Source organism: Porites lutea, chromosome 9, assembly GCF_958299795.1.
Source record: "Porites lutea chromosome 9, jaPorLute2.1, whole genome shotgun sequence".
Taxonomy (NCBI): Eukaryota; Metazoa; Cnidaria; class Anthozoa; order Scleractinia; family Poritidae; genus Porites; species Porites lutea.
Window position 1 is genome coordinate 16,945,405 of NC_133209.1, and position 14,128 is coordinate 16,959,532.

At 39.1% G+C, this 14,128-nt stretch overlaps 1 long non-coding RNA gene across 2 annotated transcripts; it reads left to right on the forward strand.

Annotated features, from left to right (window-relative positions):
• Nucleotides 1–7,351: 7,351 nt before the first annotated feature.
• On the forward strand, nucleotides 7,352–11,272 carry LOC140948423 (uncharacterized). 2 transcript variants are annotated; one of them, XR_012167040.1, is made up of 3 exons: nucleotides 7,352–7,532; nucleotides 7,618–7,743; nucleotides 10,170–11,272. It is a non-coding gene; the product is annotated as an uncharacterized lncRNA (long non-coding RNA). The 2 variants fall into 2 exon arrangements; XR_012167041.1 differs by having other exon boundaries at nucleotides 7,638–7,743; nucleotides 10,170–11,271.
• Nucleotides 11,273–14,128: the final 2,856 nt, after the last annotated feature.

Consider the following 14,128-nt stretch of genomic DNA (forward strand, 5'->3'; position numbering starts at 1 on the left):
TAAGCATTTAGCCACTTACAAGGGAACTCCCCTGGGAACGTTACCAAATTGTCCAACATTTTAGGATCAGCTCAACTGTAAAAGAATAATTCTGATCATGCAAATTATCAGTTCCTTACATCAAATTTCCTAAAATATAGCCTCTTCAAAGGATTCAGATGATGGGGAGCAGCACATTCCAGAAAGTAAGGAAAAACCGACGGGAAGTTCCTAGCCTGTGGGCAAGCTCTCAGGAGGCTAAGAACATGCTTTCCCCTATTTCTTTTTTTTTTTCCTCACTCTGCTCATCACTTCTTGCCCCTCATCATGATCTTAATGCTTGGAGCAGGCTTGCAAAAATTATACATTTTAAACTAAGGGGAGTTATTTTGTTTGCCATTCTATTTCAACTTGCTTACCACTGCTTCCAACATTTATCGGCAGTGCATGTCTGCTCCTTTGCATCAAAATGTACTCAAAAAATAAATGCACGTTCTTGCTATGACCACCATGGCCTTTAGGATAGTCGGCATTGAAAAGACATAACAACTAGGACGTAAGGTGAAAACTGCACTTAAAATATGGATGGTTTTGAAACGACAGACAACCATTCCTTCCGATGCCAACACCAATGATTGAACATCATCAATTGTTGCCCCCGCCGTTGAAATGAGACGTGGCGCTGTTGTTGCACGTATTTCGTTTTCTGCATTCACATCTGAATCATTCTGCGAAAAGAAAAAATGATTTAATGAAATTTTAAATCCTGGTCATTCCTTAAGAGCGGATGTCAATAAATATCGGCCAGAGGTCTACAAAAGTGAAAAATCGAAAATTCGCAAAAAAATTGACAAAGTAGCACGAGGTAACCTATTAACATATTAAATGTAATTTTTACTTCGATCCGATAATTATTCTCCACGTACGGGGTGGGGGGGGGGGGAGGATTATTGGTTTCGCGGCTAACGGACCGGGTTTTCCAGGCCCGAGACCATGTGTGACAAAAAAATCGTTTTAAAATTCAAATCTATTGTAATGCGAACAATAAATCACTTATTCAGAAGAGTACATAATTGCACACATTTTAAGTGGTGATTTACTCAGTTTGAACGAAAGTGTAATATTTTGGAGATTTTTCATTATTTTCAATATTTTGAACGTTTTCGTTCAATGAAAAAATGGCAAATTTCAAAGCCCAAAATCGTCGACTGGTACCTCCATTTCAGTGACGAGTCTTATACCAAGTTAAAGAGCGTTATCTCTTCTTTCAAAATCTGTTTTCAAAACTATGGGCAACTGAAAAGAAAATTTTTGAGGCCAAAAAATACAAGTAGTATTTTTCTGAAATTTGAGCTTTCCAGACTCGGCGGGCCGATGCTAAAACGTCCCAAAGCACAAACTCAGCCAAAACGCTAAAAAATCTTCAATGTTTGCTCAAGTTTGGGCTTATATAAGATAATGTCACAGTTTTTCAATGATCATGAAATTCAGAATCCGGGTAGTTAGTCAATCAATTGTGGCCCTGGAAAAATTTGAAGGAAAAGAAACTACGAATTTTTAAGAAAATGCTTTTTTCGTGAGAAGGACTCTTAAACGCTTACAAACGTCAACAACTAGCTTAAACTATAATTTGTGTATGCTTGCATTGCTCGAAATCGCGCGCATTTACAAGGCCCTAAAGCTTTTTGCTGACTTGCAAGGACCCATCTGTTATAAAGATCCCCAAAATAAAGGGATAAATCTCATAGTTTATTAGATATAATATAATATAATCGTGTAAAGTTGGCTTTTCATTTTCGCATAAATTATGACCTAAATTTGGAAACCGCTGAATTTCTCGAATTGGGTCTTTGCGATTTTGGTGAAAAAATGCCGGCAACAGCAGATTTTAGACGCAGACCTCAAAGGGGCGTGGCATTATAACCACGTGACATTTACTCCGATCGCCAAAAATTGTATGTTATATTGTAGATTGATCTATATGATATCCATTCTATGTGTTAGACTTACGATAAAAGTAAAGGTGGGGATACCAGAAAGCTTCAAAGTAGGATGGTACCCCCCCAAACAACTGGGTCGAGTCACCTTAAGTTGCAATAAATAACTGGCTCTTTGTAGCCTACAAACAACATGCTGTTTTTCGTTACAAGTAATTAATAAAATAAATTTCGGCAAACAAACAGTTAAGTTGAAAAATGATTTTACAAAAGTCTTAAAAGCAGGTCTCTTTTTCGTTTTTAACTTGCAATATCGGTCAATTTACGCAACTTTTGGTTCAGGTTTTGTTTGCTACTGCTTTACAAATGGAATAATAATTACTCACAGACAATACTGTGTAAAGAATTGTTGAATTAAAAAAACAAAACTTGTCAATTTAAGACAAAAAAAAGTAGTTTAAAAACGAACTAAAACATTCAAAACGTTTTGATTACGTGGCTGATGACGTCATGTCCCTCTTTTAGTCATGAAAAAATTATCAGGTAGAACATTACTTTCCTGCAAATTTTCTCTGCCGTGTGATGAAAGGTTGACTCTCTACGGCCCTCGGCCTAGTCTCCAGACTTTTTTGCTCATGTTCATTACCCCCTTAAATTTTAAATGCCGGACGTCAACAATTTTCGTCTCGGAATTTTGTTTCCGTCGATCAAAACTCAATATGTTTTCCCAGAGGGAGATTCTTAGGAAACAAAATTCACCTTTTTTTAAATTTTCTCCGATTAGGTTTTACTGCCTCAGAGAGTAAAGGAAGAAAAGTAATCAGCTCGGCCTCACAGTGGGAACTCTTTAACCTTGAGGTCGACACTATCTTAAAAATGCTTCCGTTTCTGATGTAGAAGTTTTGACCAGCCTCGCACATCATGAATTTACGGAAATCATGTCCAAGTACCTTTACGAGTCCATTGGAACGCAGGAGTTTGTAAGGCGACATATGCATACTAACACAAAGTCCATGCATTGTTGTTCCAAGCACATTACATATTTCCTTAACGAAAGCAGCCACCATCCTTGGACTTGGTCGAGAGAGCCTTGTTGCTGTAGCAGTTGACGAAACCCGGGGAAGGATCCTACTGGTAATGTTTTATTGTGTTATCTTCGAGTAGCCACAAACAACTCTCGTTTTATTCACACACTTTTTTTCTGTCTATATTGTATTGAGTATACTTCAATCATTGCAGCCTTCTCGTATCAAGCGTTCGTTCCCCTTGAACAGCAGTCGGGAAAACGCTAGTTTCGTCAAGCTAGCTGATGCGCAGAACGGGGACCGTGAAGACTCGAGGTACAAAATTTTCATTTCAGCGGAAGACAGTAGCCTTTGTTCAGTGGTACAAAAAATGATAATGCAACACTAAATTTTACTGTTATCTATGTAGGGTGAAAAAAGGTTACTCTTCAATGTCTCTGTATCAGTAAATTGGCAGGTGTTAAAGTAGACTGACAGAACTGACCAGCGTTGTGCCTTCCACATGCAGTGCTTTAATTTGTATTTGGTTTTATTCTAATGTCACTCACTACTGGTTTAAACAGAGAACAACAAAGAACAACAACTGCAACTGCATGCTTAAAAAAATGTATGTCGGCATGTTTTGCTTTCTTGTATGTGAACAGAATTAAGCTTAATTTCAGTGTGTTACAATGATTTTTGCTGTTCATATATTGAGATTAGAAAAGGTGTTTTAAAGTGAAGGTTATTTTTTGTACCAACATCTAGAATTGAACAGCACTAAAGAAAAACTGAATAGAGAAATTCCAGTGATTACCGTAGTAGCTGTCACAGGAACTACAGAACAAAGCGCTGTAGATCCAGTGACTGCAATTGTCGATTTGCGCAAAAAGTTTAGAACAAAGGTAATTATTAGGCTAATGAAAATCAGTTCACCATCACCATTACCATTACTATTACTATCACATAATCATTATCATCATCATTATCATCATCATCATCATCATCATCATCATCATCATCATCATCATCATCATCATCATCATCATCATCATCATCATCGTTATCTTTATTGTAATCCTTATAGGTTTATTATGTCGGCATGGTCACTTTTCATCACTTTTTCGTTTTTCTAGATAGAGCCAATAAACCTTGTTTTTCTCATCTAAACTAGCAATGGCATCTACTAAATCTAATCTACTAAATATCCCACTTATGTTTTTACAGTTACAACTAGGGTCTTAACTTCAGCATTCACGCGGATGCGGCCTGGGGAGGATATTTCTGTAGTAGCTGCGCACGCAGCCAAAGAGCAGTCCTATGCCGACAGCCAAAGAAATAGGATTTGTTCCGGAAATGTACCTGAGTTCCTACGTCCACGAACTGTAATCAGCTCTCCACCATCGTGATACAATTACTGTAGATCCGCACAAACTTATCCTGGCGGTGCAATCTGTTATAGAGACAGAAGGATGAACTCATTTCTGTCAATCACCACTAAAGTGCTTTACTACCATGGAAAAATGATTCTCGGTGACGTTGGTATCGAGGGATCCAGGGGCAGCTGCTGTAGGGGTCATGATGGCAACGGGGTAACCATTCACGACTGTTTTTCTGATATTGGTTCAAAAGCAAAGAAGATATCCTCAGTACAAATCACAGGTAGCCCAAGTTCACTATGAGAGCCCTGATCAACATTATCCTACTTAGCTAGTTTTTCATTCATACAGCAACAATCATAAGACGTTTTATGAGAATTACTTCTTTTTTTTACCAGATTTTCAATTTTGATGATTTTATTCCTCTACCCGCCTCAACCCGCCGGAAGTACAAGGAAACCCATGCTGACCCACCATGGTAGGGGGTGGGGAGGTAATTGGATACCCATCAAATTTCCTTTTTGGAACCCCGGATCGGCAGTCCAGAAGATTTACACTTTTGGAAATGTGCGAAACAATAGCGTGACGTCACAACATTCGGGAATTTAGAACTAGAATAGGGTTTATGGGCAATGACACAGCTGTAGGAACATAGCCTCTCTGGCTTAGGCTAAGGGCTAGTCACATCAATTTACATACTCTTTTAAAAAATCTTTTCTTCACATTTGTTTCTTTTTTCAATTCTTTTGTTTTTCTTGTTTTTTGTTTTGTTTTTGTTTTTGTTTTTAATTTATTTCCACTTTTTATACCATTAAGAGAACTACTGAAATCTTGGTTGGCATTTAAGAACCATGACATTAACGCTTGGTCAGGGTCAGATGATTGAGCGGTTCCAGGTTCCAGAAATCGCGCCCAAATCCCTCAGCCTTTCAGTGAATAGAAGCCCTGTCCGGGATATGGTTTTCGTGTCAGCACGTTTCATGTCGGTAGAGTGTGAACATGACCCATAACAACTGTGTGAATTGATCATGTGACAACTATCCTTGCAGTCACGAGAATTGCGAGAGCAAACGTTTGCCGGAACTAATGACATCCGTTCTCACTCTATGTAAATGTTATGTGGTCCATGCAGTGTAAAACGGCACTCCGATGAGTAAAACGGCACGTCATGGTTACCCTGAGGAGCGGCCAAGTAACCGCGTTCCATCAATCACGCGCGCGCAGGTTATAAAGTCATCGGTTAACTAATTTAGGCTAAGTTAGAAAGTAACGTTGAATTAACGCCGGAATTTGGACGAACTGCACAGAAAAAGTGCACTAAGGTAAGAGCAACGATTTGTTTCATCCTTACAGGCATTTTACATTAATATTTTATTCACTGATTTGCATTGACATCGACGAATTTCTAAAAGCTGCTATAAGTCGGGTTAGAGTTTAATGAAAACTATAAAATAGCCTCATATGTTCATGTAAAACGAACCAGCACACAAAAAAACTGAAACAGCACGAAAAACTGACAAATGTACTTGACACTGATTTTAAAAAAATTATAATAGAAATAACAGAGACAAATGACTCTTTAATTTACGCACCAGTCCTTGTATCAGGTTGCTCAAAGAAGGTCAATGCCAGCGACTTAAGTACCAAAAACCGTACGTAGTCTTTATAGATAAGCTTTCAAAGTAGTATTGAACTGAACTTCAATTTAACTGATCTGTTGACCGTGAAATCTTAAAGTATTTTTTTCCTATCACAAACCCTTGACAAAACCTTTTATAGCGCATGACTAAAGTTATTTTAGACTCCTGCTTGCCCAGAACAGCCAGATTCAACAAAGCGATCGACGGAGCATTGAAGACTTTATGTAAGAAAGTAATCGGAAATTATAAAAACTTACGTTTGATTTGTAAGTTTTCGACTTGTGATCACGCGTTAGTTTTATCTGAATTATTGTTTAACTTCAGATCGCTTTGAAATTATTATTATTATTCGGTATTAATGAAAAAGAAGAAGGAAAAAAAAAAAAAAAAAGATATTTGAAGGCAATTATTCTGAAAATGTTAGAAGGAAACGGCCCGGGCTTCTTAAAGCAGTTAAAAAATTTCCAGAGTTTGTGCGATGCAGTTAATTTGTTTGGCTATTGCACAATTGCACGTCTATGTATACGTATGTAAGTAAATTATTCACGGCACTTGGCGCTGTCTTGACGTCAATGCTGGGGATTGAAATTAATTAAGGCATAAATACAAAACTGTGCAAACAGTGTGATTAGGTTTCACCGTCAATATTATAATTGTAATCGTATTTTAACATTTCAGAAAAGAGATTGAACTTATGGTTGATAAAAATCTCCCATTTGCTTACTTCTTCTTTTTTTTACGAACTGACCTGCTTTGATTTCAGCTGTTTTGTTAAATGACATATTACTTCTATTTCGAAGGCTTCGAAATTACTATTTCCTGCTCCGAAAACCACCGAAACGAGATGCCTGACATGCACTTTTAAAAAGAGATTAATAAGCTTTGTATAAACCAAGTTTTTGTGTAAGGGAAGAAAGAGAAAACCTCTGATGTATCCGTCAGATCCACGCTTTCCCTTCCGCGTGACTTTGCGCACGGTATTTCCTGTGACATCAACAATGGCGTCATCACTTGGTGCAGCTAGTAACGCAAGGAAACGTGACTCGAACGTGACGAACTGGGAACATTTTCCCAGCACTACTCGTATTATTTACCTACTTTAATACTAATCTGTTTAAGGGGAGCTTCATCGGCTTAGTTACGTTCTGGTAGCGCCTCTAAGCGTTCATAATTGAAGAAGCGGAACAGGACGAACTTTTTCTACTGCTTCTACTTCGTAAATCTCAGAATAGTAGCATCCGATTAACTGCATGAGTAAGTTCACGGGCTTATTGTCACGATACACATACACGACATTATTTACAGTCAAAAAAATGGCCGCTGAACGAAAATACTGTCAATTGTTCTGAAGTGTTCCACCCGATTCACTCAGAGGGTACTGGGTATCACCCGTAAAAATGATACCCAAATTACCGGGTATCACCCGCCATAGTACGTACTATAGTACGACTGAGAAAGTGCTGTACCGGATGGTGCAGGATGATGGATAAATCGTGTTGTAATTGCACGTTTATCGGTCTTATTATAAAATCTGTTGCAGCACGCTGTCACTGAGGTTATATTTTAACGTGCAAAGCAGTATTTAATGGGCCGGTAAGTTGTGAAAGCCTTTATTTTGTTCATTATTTTTGCCTTCGTTGTTTACCTATCTTTTCTAGTGTTGTTGACACTTTAACAGACCAGTTCGTTTGGTTGCAGGCGGACACTGCGGTAAGCAGGAGAAGAACAGCTTAGTGCGAGCATTTCGGATGATGCCAGTGAACAGGATCGCGACGATTTATGACGTAGACTGAATCTTTGGCAGGTATGTTATGCAGCTTACCATTTCGCATTCGAACCTCGCTTTCAGCGATAATTAAACCAGAAAACCTCTAGATGTAAACTTAAGCTTAGCACTGATCTTCGCTATAAAAAGACTGTCAAGGGTAGACGATGTGTGTGCCAAGTTACGACAACCTGCTCGAACGACAACTTTTCTAAAGAAGGGTCGTTTTCAAAGAACAACAGGTGTCACCTCTGTGACTCCGAAGCTGGTTTTCTTCGTCGTTGCTTGGACTGCAGTACAACAGCAAAGGTTTGCGAATCTTGTGCAGTTTCACGACAAACTAGATATTTTTCATCGTCTGGAAATCCTTAAGGTACTTAAGACTAAGTTGGTCCCTGATCTAGGTACGTAAGTTGGTATAAGTTGCAATACTGAGTACGAGTTGATTGAAAATGTAAATTTCTACAGGTTCAACCCGGACTTCAAATCAAATTGTTGTAAATCCAGTCAATCCCCCTTATGCTTTTAAACTTCATGCTAATTATTTTATTTTTGAAATAATGTACGTGGTAGGTTACCTACCACGTGGTACTAAGAGAAAGCATTTGCATTCTCAGCTGCTCTAACTGCCATGATCTCATTGAAGTTGCTTAAACTTGGCTAGAAGTAGAAACTGCTCTCAGATCCCTTGGTCAACTACGTTATTTGTCAGTCATTACAATTTATCATTTTGCTTTTTTTTCAAATTATTATCTTATTAAATTTTATATATAGAAGTTGCAGCAGACGGTCTAACATGATTTTATAAATATATACCTGCCTTAGTATCACGTGCATCCCCAGCTGCCTCCAAACAAGCCTTGGTTTCTGTATTAGCTTGTGTGCACCACCATCACAAAGATTTTCCTTACTTCCTGTTATTCTGTGGTTTTACAGATCCCATTTGAAACCAATGTATGCATTTGAAGCTGCCCCCATTGTTGGTTTGTCATTTTCAGGAGATTTCCTTTCGAAATGGTTGAAAAACAAGTTTATTTAAACTAGTTTGCATGAAATATAGGGCTAAAAAATGCATCTTTGATCCTTGTTTCATGCTTTATGTGCCAGATTTGTTATTGTGAAAAGTGCACTTAGTATGCATTCCAGCTATTTCTACAGGCACTCCACGCAAATCATTATGGAAACAAATAATTCAACAAATAGAATGTAACAGAATTCAAAACCCCAACTGGCACTGGAGGCAACCATTAAAACTATTAACAATCAAGGCTGCGACTAAGAACAAATCAGGCAAGTGACCACAGCAGGACTTGAAACAAGGACTGCTAGATTGCAACTTGTCTGATGTGGTTTCTTACTCAGCCAGTCCCTTCCTCCTGAGTATGGCATTCCATAATTTTTGTTTACGAGGAGGAGAATTATATATTCAGTTGAACCTCCACGAATCACTCCACAATGGCCACGTCCCTATAACGGCCATTTTTTGGCGGACAGTCCATACATTCACTCTTGTTTCAACCTCTCTACAATGGCCACTTTCTTCTGTCCCCAAGGTGGCCTCTGTAGAGGGTTTCAACTGTATTACTCTTTCATCTTACCAAGAACCCTGCAAAGTGCTTGACAGACATCAGTGCTCATTTAACATCCTGCTCTCCCTCGCCTCTTTTGTATTTATTGTTATTCCTATGATTTAAAATGTGGTGCTATAAAGCCAGTCGTCAATGATTTCTTTAAGTTCAATGTAGTTGATTTACACATCTGCTTAATGTGCATTGATTACTGTGTTTTATATATTTTTGTACTCTTACAGCACATAACTTAAATATTACTCTTTTGCCTTTGTCAGTTCTTTAGTATTTCAAGTGGTTGTTAATGAACATGTTTGCAGCTGTGAACCCGCCAAGTTTTTTGAATTTACCAAGCTTAATCTTAGGGGTTCCAGACCAACCATGCCAGAGTTGGCATTCAAATGTTTTGAATTATTTTGCATTTGAATATCTATAGCTTTTAATTTTTGATACCAAGTTCTAAAATCTTTTAGCTGTGTTTATCGTTTCCACCATGGCCCTTGTCCACCGACCAGGCAGTGTTATTGGGAGATATCAGCCTGACTTACGTTAAGAAGTCAGAAACATTCACTATAAAATTATTAATCCATACACACAGGGAGTGGTGATATGTTTTAAAATTCAAAATAATATCCTTAGCATTTCCAACCTGTGTTATATGAAGATCCCAACAAAGCAGGTATTTAGAGGAGAGAAATGCTCACAATTTACAGGATGAATTTAAGTTCCTGAATTGCAAAGTGAAACTTTGGGGAAGCAAAAACATAATACATGATGGTGTGAAAACAAAGCTATTAACAATACTACTACTTGTGTAACACAGACAAATGTGCAAGTAATATTCTCTAAAAGCAATGATCAAATAAATCTCTTTTCCCAATTTCATTTTACATGCAGGTGTCTGCTACAAAGGACAAGGGATTAGAGGAAGTGAAAGAATGCACTGTCACAGAGAAGAAACCATTGAAAGAGAAGGAGAGATGTTACTCTCTGGAAGCCAGCTCACAGCTTAAATCCTTAGTGGCCTTTTACTAAACCCAAGTTTTGCTATCAGTTAGCCTTCCACTGACGCTGTCTTTCTTTTGGCTCATCACACAATCCTCTTCAAAGAACATGGCCTAGGAATGTCTGCATGGGAGGCTAGCTATCTGTGGGCTGGCTTTAATACTTTCATGTAATTTATATGTCTGCTATAGTCACTGTTTATGTGATTGAAATAAGTATGCAAAGAAGCTGCATTTGTGTCACCCTTATCAAAGGCACCCAAAGTTCATAAAACTAGTGCCCGAGTCTTATATATTGTCAAAAGAATAATATTACATTGCATTATATGGCAGAAAGATGAGTAAATGAGTTTTCAATTAAAATTGTGTTCCTTGCTTCTAGAAGCATGTCTTCTTTCTTTTGAGGATTAGGGATACAAATTTTGTAAGAAGTGTTTCATAAGATTGAAAAGCAAAGCAAAACAAACAAGGGATGCAGACTTTTTACGGCCCATTTTTTTCTGTGCCCATCCTTTGATGAACTGAATTGAATGCAAGTTTCAGATGTTAACCATCAACTTTGTTTCAAGTTATTGGTAGAGGACAAGTTAATTATAGTGAGTAAAAAAGGTTATTTTCTATATTTTGTAGTTCTGGGCCCAGTTGTTGGAAGGCCGATTAGCGCTTAACCCGGGGTTAAATTTAACCCGGGTTTCTTATTCTGGCGTTCAAAAGCATTTTCTGGGGTAATTTTCTCTGTTATTTTTAGAGCTTCCAATCATCAACTTGTAGACAAAAAGAATTAAAACTGAAATGCTTTTTAAGCTTTCAAATCTGAATTCAAATCTCGCACTAACCCTGAGTTATCTTAACCCAGCTTTGAACAACTCGGCCCTGTGTGATTCACCGTTTTATACACAAACTGTTAGATTGATGCCGTATTTCAAATTGTAGAAAATGTTGTTGAGTTGTGGGTGTAATTTTAAACCAAATATTGTTATGAAAGGCAAATGCATACACTTAACTTGAAGACAAATTATATTCCATTAATGTGTTTTTTTTACATTTTGTAAAATTACACTACATAAAAAGGCTGCCGAAACTGGCAAAGACGGCACACTTTTGTATTTAATCTTACATTTTGAGTGTGGTAGGCCATTCCCACGTTCCTTTGGGGTCAAGTGAATTACCCGAAAGCAGACCTTTGGCTGCAAAAAGAGTTTGTGGGTTGTAACTTGCCAGTCCCCATAACCGTAAGACGTACAGTGGCAGATGCAGTGAGAGGGTCGGGGCGGGGTCCGGACCCACCCCTATCAGGCCTGCGGTTGTTTTTTATTGCTTGTTTGACCCTGAAAGTTTTGTATCTATAGGATCGCATATCACGACTCAACTGGTTGATTTTTCATTGAAACGCGCGGTACCTTTTGGCACGAAATTCAGGCATATTTGAAAAATATGTAATTTTGAGAGGGTACTCTCAAATGATCTGTTCGTTTCAGGATTCCGAATCAAAGATTGGACTCCCTAATTAAAAAAAATTCTGGATCCGCCCCTGACGTAGAGCTTTGCATCTACTGCATCGAGCTAAAAAAAACGTAACCTTACTTCAGAAAATACGAGGAACGTAAAGGCTGGTTTTCACTAGCCGACGACGGAGTCGGAGTTGTAATCACAAGCGTAGAGCTTATGATGTAATGAAAACATCGTTCTGATTCCGCTTACGACTCCGCCGCTTACAATCCGCTTATGATCCAGTAAAAAACAGATTGTCAGAGTCGGAAGCAGAAGCGGATAAACTAAACCAATCACAAAGCGTGGGAACGTGCATTGTGATTGTTTTAGCCTTCCGCTTCTGCTTCCGACTCCGACAATCTGGTTTCCACTAAAACATAAGCGGAATGTAGGCGACGGGAGTCGTTAGCGGGCTCGGAAGAAAAAGGGAAACTGCGGATTTCATCGCGCTTGTGACTGCGCGTACGATTCTGTTTTTGATTTTCACCAGGTCACAAGCGCTCTTACAACTCCGACTCTGACTCCGAACTCCGTCGCTAGTGAAATCCAGCCTTTATTGAACACTTAAACGGACAACACGCGACGTTTTCCGCTTCGTAAAGGCTGGTTTTCACTAGCGACGGAGTCGGAATCGTAAGAGCGCTTATGACCAGTGAAAATCAAAAAGTGGGAGTCGTAAGCGGAGTCAAAAGCGCAACGGAATCGGAGTCAGAAGAATGAGAACGTTTCCATTTCTTCCGACTCCGCTTACGTTCCGCTTATGATCTAGTGAAAACCAGATTGTCGGAAGCAGAAGCGGAGGGATAAGCCAATCACAATGCACGGTCCCACGCTTTGAGATTGGTTTTGTTCTTCTGCTTCTGCTTGCGACTCCGACAATCTGGTTTTCACTAGATCATAAGCGGAACGTAAGCGACGGAGAAAGAAAGCGGAATCGGAACGCTGCTTTCACTAGATCATAAGCTTTACGCTTCTGATTACGTCTCCGACTTAGACTTCGTCGCTAGTGAAAACCAGCCTTTCATAGATGCCACGGTATCTCGTTCAGTTTGCCCTTAGAGGAGAAAGTAAAATATATTTCGGAAAATGAAACTGTTTCCTTTTGAGGGGCAACTTCTAAAGGTCCAACATTTTTGCAATGTCACATTGAAGACATCTCCCTCCCAAACTTTATTTTTTAATCAATGAGTATTCCGTTCAACAACGATAAGGGCGAGGCTAAGGAAATGTCTGACTGCTACTCCCGGAAACAGAGGATGATGCACTGGATAGTGAAACAAAATGTGATTTTGACCATATTGACAGTGCATTGTTCAGGTATTCGGGATGTTATTTCTTGTCCTTAGATCCCATGTCCTAATGCACACTTATGTGTAGAAAGGAACCAGCAACGGCGTCAATAGAAAATCTGGAAAAATTCGCCCGAGGGTAAGAGGGTAATTTGAAGAAAATGACGAATAATTCAAAAATGGCGAATGCCAAAGGTTTAATTAGTGAAAATTCTAAAGAGATGGGGGTTTAAAGGGGCCCCTTGAAAAGTGGCGATTTTGACAAAAATGGCGATATGGTTGGCAAAATTTCTATTGAGATGTTGACAGGGCTCTCTTGACAAGTGGGGATTCGACGAAAATGGCGAACTTGCATACAACGATTCAAAAATGGCAAAGGTGACGACAAATCACCTAAGGGTTGGCGAAAATTCAAACTTGACTCAAAAGAGATGTCGTTGTTGCGTACGTTTCTGGATATCTGATCTCCAAATGGTGAGGGGAAGGTCCAGCCATTCAATACGCAAGCTGCCGTCAGCTGGTGCCCCGGGTGAAGATGTAGAATTTTTGGGTTGACGTGAAATTAGTATGTTTCCCCTACTTTTCATGAAATATGGGCCACTACGCATTTCTTGCGAAATAGTTTGGGACTTCGATGATGAGCTGCCGTGAAATCGCTATGTTTCCTCTAGTTTGCAAAAAATACTTTATGATAATGCATATAATGCATCCCATTTTATACGAAATGCGAAATAGTCCGCTGCGCTGGAATGAACTGCTGTGAAATAAGGATTTTCACTAATTCCCATGGATTTTCCCCCTCCACGCGCGCCCCTCGCGCTCCCGCGCCCGAATTTCCCCTTTCCCATTTAACACCTACCCTCAGACTTTGTACATGAGATATGACCAGAAATGCACGCATTGGCGAAAATGGCAGAAATGGCGATTGATCGCCAAAATCGCCAAACCGTAAGCAAAAAAGGGTTTGTAATCGGCTCCGAATTCAAAAAGGGGTTTGGGGGCTAGTTGAAATGACTTGTGGGCTAGTACTTAATTGCTAGCTACAGCTTGCCTGCAAGAATGGCAGGCTGTA